Below are 13,076 nucleotides of genomic sequence, written 5' to 3' on the forward strand. Positions count from 1 at the left end.
CGCAATAGCTATCACATTGATGGCTATTGCGTACACATACAATACAATACAATAACATTTCTATAGCGCTTTTCTCCCATAGGACTCAAAGCGCTTAGGCTCTCTCAGATTCAGTAATTGGTAGTAGGATGAAGTTTTCACACAACAAAAGTTATAATTCTGCAAATGCCAAACTGAACAGGTGGGTTTTCAGTCTGGATTTAAACACGTCCAGGGATGGAGCTGTCCTGATCTGTTGAGGTAAGGAGTTCCAAAACGTAGGGGCAGCATGACAGAAGGCTCTGGGACCAACAGTTTCCAAGTGGACTCTGGGTATGACTAGATTATTAGAGCCTGTGGATCTGAGAATGCGGGGATTGCTACGCAGCTGCAACATATCTTTCATGTATCCAGGGCCCAGATTATTCAGGGATTTAAATGTCAGTAGGCCGATCTTGAATAGGACCCTCCATTCTATAGGTAGCCAGTGAAGAGAGTGCAGGACTGGCGTTATGTGGCAGTGACGGGGTTGGTTGGTTAGCAGTCTGGCAGCAGTATTCTGTATCAGCTGTAGTCGGTACAAGACCTTTTTTGGAAGGCCAGTGTAGAGAGCATTGCAGTAGTCCAGTCGGGATGTGATGAAGGCATGGACTAAGGTTGGCAGATCTTCTGGGGGGATGAGGTGCTTGATTTTTGCAATGTTCTTCAGGTGAAAATAGGATGATTTCACCACAGCAGAGATTTGAGTTCTGAAGTTTAAATCCCCATCAATTAGAACTCCCAGGCTACGCACATGATCAGAGCTGCGTAGATCCGTGCCTCCTATTCCCAGTGGTGGAGACTGCAAGTTAAGTTGTTTTGTTATCATGCTCTGCCCTCCTATCAGAAGGACTTCAGTTTTGTCTGCATTTAGTTTCAGCCAGTTGTCATTCATCCATTGCTGTAGTTCACGTAAGCAGGCGTTTATAGTTAGAGTTGGGTCTGTCACACCAGGCTTGAAGGAAAGATATAGTTGGGTGTCGTCTGCATAGCAGTGGTATGTCAGGCCATGTTTTTGGATTAGTTTTCCCAGCGGTAACATGTAAATCGTGAAAAGCAGGGGAGAGAGGATTGAGCCCTGGGGCACCCCATACTTAAGTGATACAGGGGTGGACAGAAAGGGCCCCATAGACACTTTGTGGGTTCTGCCACTCAAGAAGGATTGGAACCACTGAAAAACTATGCCATCAATGCCGCAGTATTCCTGTAGCCTGTTTATCAAGATGTCATGGTCAACTGTATCAAAGGCTGCAGAAAGGTCTAGCAGTATGAGGATGCTCCTCCTCTGTCTCTTGCCATGAGCAGGTGGTTGCATATTTGGATGAGGGCAGTTTCAGTGCTGTGGTGTTTCCTGAAGCCAGACTGGAATGGGTCATAACTGTTGTTTTGTAGGATTTTGGCTTCTAGCTGGAGGTAAACAGCTTTTTCAATTAGCTTGCCCAGAAAGGGGAGGTTAGAGACAGGTCTGTAGCTGGTCATTGCATCTGGATCCAGGGAGGGTTTTTTGAGGAGAGGCCTGATGATTGCTTCCTTCAGTAAAGCAGGAAATATCCCTGATTTTAAGGAACAGTTAACAATTTTTAGGAATACCGGTACGAACAGGTCGGGGCAGTTCAACATGAACTGTGTTGGGCCAGGATCTAGGTCACAGGTAGTTAGGCGGACGTGAAGGAGGATGCTTGATGTGACTTCTTCATCAATTTCTTTGAAGTTTGACCAAGGTGTTACATTGTCTCTGCTAATGGTCTTCGGCGCTATATTAGGCTCAGATGCTGTAAGTTGGATGGCGGACCTTATAGCGGAGACTTTGTCTGTGAAGAAATGGGCAAATTGGTCACAGAGGTCCTTTGAAGACTCGATGTTAAGTTTTTGACATGCCGGGTTGCAGAGTTTTTCCACTGTGCGGAACAGTTGGGCTGGTTTGTTAACTGCATTTGCAATCTCTTGTGATAGAAAGGATGATTTTTTTCCCGTGATTACCTTTTGGTAGCTCTTCAAGTGGAGGATTAAGGCATGTTTGTCTTCTGGGGACTGAGATTTGCGCCACAGTCTCTCAAGTTTTCGGCCTTGTCTTTTCAGCTCTTTTATAGCGTTATCAAACCACTGTGCATGATGGTGTGGAGTAAGATATTTGGTGCGCAGAGGAGCAATGGTCTCAAAGGTGGAGGACACACATTTGTTGTATTTAAACACCAGAGTATCAGGGTCCAAGCTGGAGTCAGTCAATTCATCAAAGCTAAGGTTATCTCGGATATGTTGAGGTGTTAGCCCTTTTAAGCGGCGATCGTCCGTATGCGTCAAAAAATACGCATTAATGGGTATTACGGCACGACGCGTAACATCGTAGCGTAAGCGACTACATTACGGTATCCTTACGCGTAACTGCGTAAGTTAACGCGTAATTACAGTGATGAACCATAGATCATTTCCTGCGCCATAACCATAATTGCGTAATGCGTAATAGCGTAAAATTACACGTAATGATCTGTAAGCGTAGATTTTTCCATTACGACCAGCACTGGTATAAAGCAATAGTCTGGGGTCACACAGGAACCCATTTATCATGCCTTGATGATGCAATATTATGTTAATTTGTGCTGAGGATGCCACTTGCAACTGCTGTCACACAACAACCCATCCACAAAACTCTGAACAGCACTGACTATTATCTGATATGACACAGGAAAGGATGGCAAATCCTAACCGTTCTAGTGAGTTTTCTGAAGATGCCTTAGTAAATCAGGTGCAAAGACTGTATTTGTTTTTAGTTATTTTTATGTTTGTTGTTAGTTATTTATATTTTTGCTTTGTGTTATGCCTTAAGTGCGGTTGTTTAACAGTTCGCCACCTTCATAAGTGTTATCCTATATAATAAAAGGCGTGTCCCTGCATCCTCCTAAGTCCCTGTGCGGCACGCAGACAGACTTTGGACGGCATAAGGGGGATGGGCGTACGTGTGAGTTTGGGGGTAGCGAGCGTGTGCTGGTCATGAACGTGCGCATCATGGCCGTGTGTGCATTTTGGGGGCCGGGTAGCTGAGGACTAGCTCCCCTTTTTCAACTGGGAGGCCTTTTAACTAGTGGCAATATAGTATTTTATTTTTGTCTGACAACTCTTGCTTTTTTATGTACATAATGTGTTATGTCCATAAAACAATATTAGATAAATAGTTAGGGACCAGTTTATGATAGTTGGCAGACTGTACAACTTTAGCTGTAAAACTGTAAACACTGCAGTGAGAACTTTTATTATGCTGCAATGAAGAAAATAGGATTTTCACCATACGCCAATATTACAGCTCTCCTGCTGCAGTGTCTCATCAGTATCAGTTAAACTCCTTAATTATAGAGGGGTTTATTTATCAGCTTCTGGGCAAAATACTAAATAACCATGAAACATTTTCAGCAAGAGCACCAAGCTTACAGTAAAAGGTGAGGCAATTATATTTAGTAGATAAATAATAAGGAGCATACTGTAGATATTGGATGCCATGTATTTCATAGACAAACCTTGCTCTAAGAACCCTTTTACATAATATGTTGCTCTCAGTTATAACTGAAAGAAAACCTATTTTTAAAACAATGCCCATGTTTTCCTATGGCACAGTTCCCACTATATGCGTTTTAACTGAAATCTTTTTCACAATGCACTTCTATGGAAAAACGCGTACCAATGCATACTAATGCACACTAATGCATACCAACGCATTAAGTGTAAAAGGGGCCTGAGACTATAATTGCTACTAAGAAATATTTACTAGGCGTAATCATGGAAAACAAAAATGTGCTTTTTTTAAAACAGAAAGTATTTGCGATAATTCAGGTTGGAGTGAGCTCCAAGATGTCTCCCAGTGCATCACTGCTGAATTATGCAAATTATTCATTTTTGTCTCTGCAAGCCAGCCACATCTCCAGATCCACTGGAATGCAATGATTTGTCAGCTTTTTAATGTTACAGAGCCACAATAATAATAATAATAATAATAGTAGGCTTTTTGGTCCATTGTAGCCCCTTACACACTCCTAGAGGTTCTGGTTCACCATAAGCTTGCTGGGTAGTCTGTAACTCTAGGCATAGTCAAAGACAACTTAAAGGATACCTGACCTGAGGCAAATCTTCCTAAGGTAAGCGCAATGATTTGTTCATGCTGGATCCATTTGCCTTTGTGTGTTGTCTATTCCTCTCCTCGTTCCTTCTAGTCTAGATAATCACTCCTTGAAAAATTTTGAGGAAGCGGGCTTCATATCCCGTGAAACGGCTGTTACGCCATTTGTCACTCCCTCCTTTTGCTGTCTGTTATGTGATCTAGAAGATCAAAGTTTCTGCAAACATTACACAGGGGTGCACATCGATTTTCTTCTCTACTGCTACGATAGCTTTGCCTTGGGTCAGGTATACTTTAAGTAGGCCTTAGGGACACTTAACACATGAGACTTCCTAGCTGTGGCTAGTCAGAGTTGCTAAGTAGCTACTAATGTCATCGAATTCAGTTGCTTACAGCTAAATCACACTACAATAACTATTTGGTGCAGCTGTGGTGTTCTATACTTGTTCATATCTGCATCCAATATCAACTTAGTGCAATAGTATTATGACTTTGCCCTTAGGCTGGCATCTCTGTTCCCACCGCTGGTTTTAAAAGGTAACTCTTTTATAGTTGAATTATGTGTGCTCCTGACAGTTCAGTCAGCTATTCAAGATTTCTGTTGGATGGAACACATACCATTGATATCTATTACAAATGTAATCAATGAAATACAACTACTGTACTTCAAAAACTAAACTGTTTTTTTTCCCATTTTTTAGGGTCCCCCTGGTCCAAAAGGTGATAAGGTGAGTTCTACTGTACTGAATGTGTATATTTCTTTGAAGCAGAATGGCAAATCCATGCTGATGTTCAACTGGAGCATAGTAATGCCTAGTAAAGTCTGTGACGTGCCATCAACATTTATGAGAGAGCCACAAGGGTAGCTCAGAGTCCTTGTTAAAATTATAATCTCATCTTTCCCCTTTGCAGGGAGATCAAGGTGATCAGGGCCCTCGGGTAAGCACTTTCAAAAAATGTTCCACTGCTAAACATATCAGTTAAAATCTTAACAATCCTAGAATTAACACAGTAGCCCCAGTGTATATCTTTGTTTAACAGCTGCGTCTTCTTTGCATGCTCCAGTCACTACTTCAGCAGAGTCAGTGTATGTACATCTGTTGTGCTCATATCCAGAGTATTCATTTGGTACCCATGTCAGTTTTCTAGGGCTGGTTGAAAAGAGCGATAATGTACACTGCGTTCTGTTCTCTCCCCTATGGGCTGAACTTAGGATCAGTGGTACAAAGATGTAGAGCTAGGCTCCATATACTGTATGGGCTCTTTTATAAGGAGTTCTATGCTTAGTATGCCCACATTATATTTCCTCCATGTTACTGAGACAGTGCCAAGAAAAAAACTATAGTTAATTCCCAACAGTGGGCTTCTCTGAGTAGCTGCATTTTTACTGCAGTAAGTATAAATACTGCAGCAAAAGAAGACTAGATAGTAAAGTCTTATCATTCACTTGTTTAGAACAACTAGAATTAAGTTCTACATGCCGATTTATATTTTATTTCTAAAATATTGGTTGTAACAAAGCAGACCTCAATATATAGACTCATTTAGTCTTAATTATGTCTTGATTACTCAACCATTCTGTTAGGGGTAGGTTATCCCTTACTAAGGCTAGGTTCACAGTGAGAGTTGCGTTGAGTTCCCTGTAACCGTCCCATTCAGTGAAGTATACAGTCAATAAATAGTATGCTCCACTCTACTGTTGACGTTGGCGTTATGCGGTAAACACAATGCATGCAGTGCGTTGTGGTAATGCACTCCGTCAGACCGCACCGCAATGGCCACACTGTGAATGTTGCATTGCTTTTCCATTCTAGTGCGATGTTCTGTGTCACAATGTGGCCGTTGCGATGCACCGCTAGATTCACTGCAATGGCCCACTTTGAACCTAGCTTTAATGTTAAATAGCTAGGTGGTCAGGTTATAGCATTACCCAAAAGACTTATATTGAAGCAGATTAGCATACATGTGGATATTCCTTTGGAATGTGTGTACTAACTGTAATAAAGTGTGTGATAGCATATACAGTGTTGTTACTGTAGTGTACATAAGAAAATTTATACCATAGACATGGCTCAGGCATGCAGAGTAAATCTTTTACAAATGATGTGACATAATTAGCAGATCGTAGCAGCAGCATGCAGTAAAATAAGTAGGGTAGTTAATGTACACACTGGGCAACGCATCTCTTTTCTCACTGGCTCTAAAGCTGCCATTGTGAAAAGTGTTCAGCCATCACTTAGTGATCTACTGCTCTTCAGACAATAAAGCACAGAGGCCTTTAAGACAGAGCACCAATGCTGTTGTTCATCACTTGTCTGTGCCTTTCCAGGCTGCTCTTGACTTCTCTCATTACTTCCCAAGAACTTGTATTTCATTGGCGAGATTCTGATCTATGTCCTTGTTTTCCAGTCAAATCAAAGGAATATAAGAAAGCTTAATACGTTCTATCAGCGCTCCTTCTAATTTTTAAAAGATTGGCTTTGTAATTAAAAAAGACAGCGAGAGAAAAGAGATCCATGCCCTCTGAACAGTTTGTTTGTTAGCCATGGCAAGCCTACCACTATGGTATAAATAATACATGTGATGTCATGCCGTGTAATAGGGATTTTGTTATTCATGCTGAGATGGCAGCTGGGAATAATCCTCTCATTAGACACAATGTCTCAGCAGTAATATTAAAATCCTGATTTCACAGTGTGTGTATTGTAATCAATGTTTGTACATCATGCGTGGCTGTGTATAAATTCCCCAAATAAATTGTTTTAAATATCACATTTAGATTTTACGTGTATTGACTATCCCAATGACAAAAATAAATAGTCTTTATAACCTGTTGCATTTTACAATGTACTGTCTACCATTTCTAGACTGCTGCACTCATTTCAGTGAACTCATTCAGCAAACTAGAAACACTCACCTTCTAAAAGTCTTCACACGGGTGTAAACAGCTGAGATACGATTATTAACAACATTAAATGATCCACTTCGAAGGGTGCTCTTTTGTGTTTTGTTTAAGTTAGAGACTTCATACGTGGCCACTGTTTTTTATCACCTGCTGTAGAAGGCTTTAACCTCTTGAGGACCGCAGTGCTAAACCCCCCTAGTGATCAGGCCATTTTTAGTAAAATAGGCCACTGCAGCTTTAAGGCCAAGCTGCAGGGCCGCACAACACAGCACACAAGTGACCCCCCCCCCCCTTTTCTCCCCACCAACAGAGCTCTCTGTTGGTGGGGTCTGATCGCTCCCCCATGTTTATTTTTTTTTATAAATATTATTGTTAGTGTTTTTAATTAAAAAAACACTGTTTCTTTAAATAACTTCCCTCCCTCCCTACCTCCCCACAGCCAGCCAATTACGGCGATCGGCTGTCATAGGCTTCTGCCTATAAGAGCCGATCGCTCTCTTGTCCCTCAGGGGAACAGCCGTGTGACACGGCTGTCCCCAGTACAGCACTGCTGCCGATCGCAGCGCTGTACATGTAAATAGATGGCGATCACGCCGTCTAACAGTCTCGGAGACTGAAGGCGGGGCGGAGCTCCGCCCCCCAAGCAGGAGATGCGTGCGCAGCCTGCACACGATCTCCTGCATTAGCTGGCCGCAGAACTTTACGCCAATCGGCGTTAGGCGGTCCTGGTGCTGCCGCCGCGGCCACGCCCGTCGGAGTGACGCGGTCGGCAAGCGGTTAACTTAGAAGAATCAGCTATAAACAGTGATAGATCTGCACTTTATAGCTCACCCCATATCAGAGAAAGTCCAGGAAGTATATAAAAGGTTAATGTCTTTTTGCAGTAGATAACTAACAAAGCAATGGGGTGTTTATGTATTTAAGGCGGTGGGAAATTTGGCCGCAGGGTAAAGCCGAAAAAAGTCTCACCCTGCTCCTGCCAAAGTCCCTGCAGCGTTAATGACTATCCCTCCTCTAGGCTGCCATCAACTTGGGGGTAAGAAGTAATTTGGCTGCCAGTCATATGGCCAGCGGCCGAATTACACTGTTCTTATCGTTATGTGGGCTCTGTCTTTTGACCCATTTCCAGTGTCGTTTTTGCTAGACTCAGCAATGTGTTCTTATGGTTCCCAGCTTTCCATTGCCTGAAATGGGTCAAGCAATGTTGAGATGGGTTTAGGGGATGTATGAGAGCAGGAGAATGACCTGTCTACTCACTGAAACAGATGTCTATATTTGATGGTTGGAGGCTGACCAAAGATCAGCCCATATAGTGGGAGGGTCTTCAGATCACCAGTAATTACAAGCTTTTCTGCAATACCACAGACTTTAATACATTTGACTGGCCAGAAGTTACAGGTTGTGAAGCTATTCTTTCAAAGAGTTAAAATGTGGCACTAGTGATGTACCTCACAATGTGGTGCATGCACAGAATAACATAGACTTTACGAACATTAGACGCAGTTTAGTGCATACACCGCAATGTCTTTATAAATAGGGTTCTGACATTTTTAGCATTGGATTGTGAAGTGGATAAGCCTCCTCTGTAGCCTTGATAATTAGTCAGTCAAATACTGTTTGATTTAACCTAATAAGCGTGATATACTGCTGTTCCATGGTTATGTTCTTATTTATGTCAACGCTCAGCAAAGTGAATCAGGTGGTTTCGGCGTTTGGTACCAGGCGCTGAGTGCCTGAACTGGGCGCCGCTATAGCAGCACTAATGCTATAGTGCGCACCCCGTGCAAGGGTAATGCAGGGGTCCGGCAACTTACTTCTCCCGCCGAGTTACTACAAGTTGCTACAACTCGGAGGGGGAATAATATTCAACACCATCAGTAATTTGCACGGCAGCAGGGTGAGCCATCATTCGGCTCACCCTGCGTCAACTCACTGGCGGCGTTATAATATGTGCGCCAGCAACCAACCTTTACCTACTTGTCAATAACATGAAGATAAGTCTTAAAACCATAATCCAGACTTTTTTCAAATGTAATTTCCATCCTTCTTAATCGAGGGAAATAGCTGCACTCTGGGGCCTCTAAAATAAATGCTACTTAGCATGAAATAAATGATACGTTAATAATTTTTGCATCTAAAATTTCTGCCGGCAGCTGGCATTTAATTAGTCCTAGTGTCTCATTGCTACAATAATAAACCACTCAAGACAACGTCTCCACTATCTTCATACCTATTTTTCCTTGCAGGATTTTCAGGAATATTAGGCTAACAGCTGGTAGAGCACAAAAAATAGATAACATCGTCAGAAGGTTTTGTCCAGAAAGGATTCATTTTCTGCAAAATAAAGAGAGAGTGTCCAGGAGTTTACTGTATTATCTTAACCTCAGTAAGCTGAGTGTTTCTGCAGATATCTCTATTCTGCTAAAACAGTTAGTTCCTCATGAAGCACCTTCAATTCGCTTCGCTTCTTCCTGTTATTTTATACTTTGATGAACAGTGTACTATTGTGGATTGTCCTGGAAGAGTCATGGAAGAAAGTCATTTGTCATTGGAAAACCAGCTGAATGGTTATCCGTGAAGAAGATTCCCTCTGTGTCATTTATTGATATTTATTAGTCATGAAGGACTGGGAAGACATCTTTCTGAAGCAGATCATTATTTGAGATGTGCAAACTTTTTACAAGTAGACATAAGTGAAAGAATTTCCTTTTGTCTGTGTTTTTAGTAAAATGGTACCTTTTGTAGTGTACATCAAAAAAGGGTGCTGGGTACCTCTCTCACAGCTAACCTTAACCACCCATCCCCCCATGGCTAACCTTAACACTCCCCCTCACAGCCGCTTCCGCAATACAAAATATGTCTACAAATAGCTGGTCATATTTTGGATTCCTGGAGGCTGTGACTCCCAATGTTTATTGGGTGAACACAGGCCCAAATTTCCATTTAATGGGCGCCTATGGCAGCGCCCAAACTTTCACCACTAGTGGGTACCCAAATTTCCTGTTTCCCTGTTTGTGATATATGGTATCATCTTTGTGAAAAGTGGATTTTCTAAGTGATGCTGTTTGTTTCAGAAGCACTATTGTTAAACATTGAAAATTCAAATTTTAACATTATAGTTGTAGGGTTATAGGTCCTACAAAAATCAAGGTTACTGCTCAAGTAGCACATTACCTTTAGCATCAGTGGTATTTATTTCACTGGTGCAGGTGAAATTGCTTAGCGCTAATTGGCGAATAATCAGAATCAGAAGCATTTTCATTTTTGCAAAATCCGTTTGTACTTACCAGGAATTTGACTTAGCAGTTGCTTAATGGACACACAATAATATACAAGGACAGAAAGATAAATAATTACAGATCAAGGACAGTATAGGAATTAAAATAACTGAAAAATTGGATGACGCATTCATTTTCCAGTTTCAGGTCTGTGCAATAATATTTTCTAGTCCTAGCAATTTTAGAACATTGGTCTGCATTAAGCTAGGCTACCGCCAGGAGGATGAAGCTCTTCCTGTGCCTGGAAGTTTTTGTTACAACTGACCAGTACCTCACTCCTGAAGGCAGAAGTCTAAAGATGGATTAAGAAGGTTGAGAGGGGTCAGAGGCAATCTCGGTTGATAACTTTTTTGGACCTGCTAGTGTATGTGTCCCTACAGGGAAGGCAGACTGCAGCCAATTTTTCTTTCTCCTGATCGGATGGATTCAATGCTTGCAGTGAAAAATTGCACCTTTCTGGGATGTGCCAAACTATTTCAGCTACTGCAGATAGCACATCCTCTGTTGGGCTTTCTTGACAGCAGCATAGGTGTGCCCATCAAACAGTGCTGTTTATGCATGCTTTGTGTATCAGATCCTTATATTCATTGCTGAAATCAGTTTTGCAACTCATAGGTTTGTGCAGCCCCTTTAAAGTATTATCTACATTGACAAAATGTACTTCAGAATCAGTGTTCTATGCTGGGTTTGCTTTGTATGATCTCAAGCTTATAGAACAACGCAATGCAGTGATTGTTTATAACACAGTGTTTAAATATAATGTATAACTCATCTCCCTCTTATGCTTCTGGTGGAAGTGGAAGTGGATGCCCTGTCCATGACACTCATTTGATATTTGAATGGATGTGTTTCGAGTGAGATCACCTGTTGCTGTTGAAAGCATGATTTTGGACCTCACCGGTAAATTTATACAGTGCTAATTAAGAGGGAATAAAACTGTTATGTGGGGTCACAGCATTCACATAGCATTTTAGTGAGTGGCAGAAAAACATCATGTTAATGTGAGACAGCAGCTTGTATATCCAATATGTCTAGAAGAGAGACCATTGGGCTTGATATTATGTCTGCACTATATTAACTTAAGAAATGTTTAAAATTGCATCAAGTTTAAATTGTTAAAAAGTTACAAGAAGCAAGTATTTGTAGCTTGACAAATTAAATGTGATAGCTGAAATGCTGTAATGCTTGTATTGTAAAATAGTTGTGCGAAAAGGTAGAATGTGATTTCATGTTGGAATCATTCAGGATTTCCTTATGCAAATCACTGATCAGCGTTGTTCAACTGAAAATGCATTGCCTATCATATACTGCAGCTATTATTCAGTTATACAGCAGCAGCACTATACAGCATATCAAGGCACTGACTCTTAGTGAGATTTAGAATCAAGTGCCTATTTTCCATAGTGGAACCAATTTTTAGGGTAACCAGTTATAAAAAAAACAACTGAAGTGAGAAGAATATGGAGGGTACCATATTTATTTACTTTTAAACAATACCAGTTGTCTGGCAGCCATGTTGATCTATTTGGCTGCAGTAGTGTCTGAAAAACACCAGAAACAAGTATGCAGTTAATCTTGTCAGCTCTGACAATAATGTCAGAAACACCTGATCTGCTGCATGTTTGTTCAGGGCCTATGGCTAAAAGTATTAGAGTCAGAGGATCAGCAGGACAGCCAGGCAACTGGTATTGTGTAAAAGGGAATAAATATGGAAGCCTCCATATCGCTCTTGCTTTGGTTTTCCTTTATAGTATTAGTCTGTTTTTGAATTTCAGGGGAAAACACATTGCCTGGAGAAACCCATAGTAAATATGTGGAAAACAAACTCCATGCAGATGATGTCCCGGCTGTCACTGCAACCTGGAAGTGTTGTCCTGCTAGATGAGAGAAATGAGCACTTCTGGCCAGTTGTCTCCTTGCAGCACAAAACTAAAAACACATTTCCACTTTTATCAAATTATCTTAAAATATGTAAGTATGACAAAGGGAAAAGGTAGATATTTATCTGGGTAGAGGTAAGCCTCTGGATCCTACAAAGGCTTCCCACATCCTCCAGACCACCACTTCTCACAAGAACTCTCTGAAAGCTCGAAAAAAGTCGAGCCCCATTTGCTATGTGCTGCTGCGCAGGTGCGAGCCATCTGCACCTGCACAGTGTGGCCATTCTACGCCGACAAGCCCTCGTCGATGTAGTTTGAGGGGTCTCAGCGATGGGACGGCAAGGTGGTGGTGGACAAAGGAAGCCTCTGGACTATCCAGAGTCTTCCATCTACTGAGGTAAGTATCTGAAGGGGACACTTTTTCTTTACAGGTACCTTTTAAGTATTAAACAAATATACCTGTTTTTACTCTGGTGTCTCCCTCATCATTGCTCTATAGCTCTGCAAGTCGGTTTCAGTGAAAAAGCTGCTTGCTTGACTGTCAGTTACTAATGACATTGGAGTGATTACTCCTCTGTGTAGGCATGCCAGCATCCCCACAGAGCATGTAAAACTGATCAGTGGCTGTGTCAGCGAGTCTTATTCGATTTTGACGACAATATTGAAAGTTAAATAACATCTACGGTGACTTAATTGCACTGTGTCACCTCTCTAAAATGTGATACATCCTATACTGGTTTATATCAGTATCACCCCCAACAAATAATATCCCCATGTTGTTTCACCCAGCTCTCCCACCAAGGTATTAGTCTGGGCCTGACATAAGCGGAGATTCCACCCAACTATTCCAGACTGCTAGATATTTCTTGGGGCAACCTCTATGTAAATAA

General features: G+C 41.6%; 1 protein-coding gene across 1 annotated transcript in view; it reads left to right on the top strand.

Moving 5' to 3' along the window:
- Nucleotides 1-13,076, top strand: part of LOC137571854 (collagen alpha-1(XXV) chain-like) — a 207,064-nt gene that overhangs the window by 7,747 nt on the left and 186,241 nt on the right. Inside the window, exons 2-3 of the mRNA XM_068281586.1 lie at nt 4,825-4,851; nt 5,036-5,062. The gene's annotated coding sequence lies outside the window, so the exon portion shown is untranslated. The remainder of the gene's footprint in view (nt 1-4,824; nt 4,852-5,035; nt 5,063-13,076) is intronic.

The sequence above is a fragment of the Hyperolius riggenbachi genome, chromosome 1, assembly GCF_040937935.1.
Source record: "Hyperolius riggenbachi isolate aHypRig1 chromosome 1, aHypRig1.pri, whole genome shotgun sequence".
Taxonomy (NCBI): Eukaryota; Metazoa; Chordata; class Amphibia; order Anura; family Hyperoliidae; genus Hyperolius; species Hyperolius riggenbachi.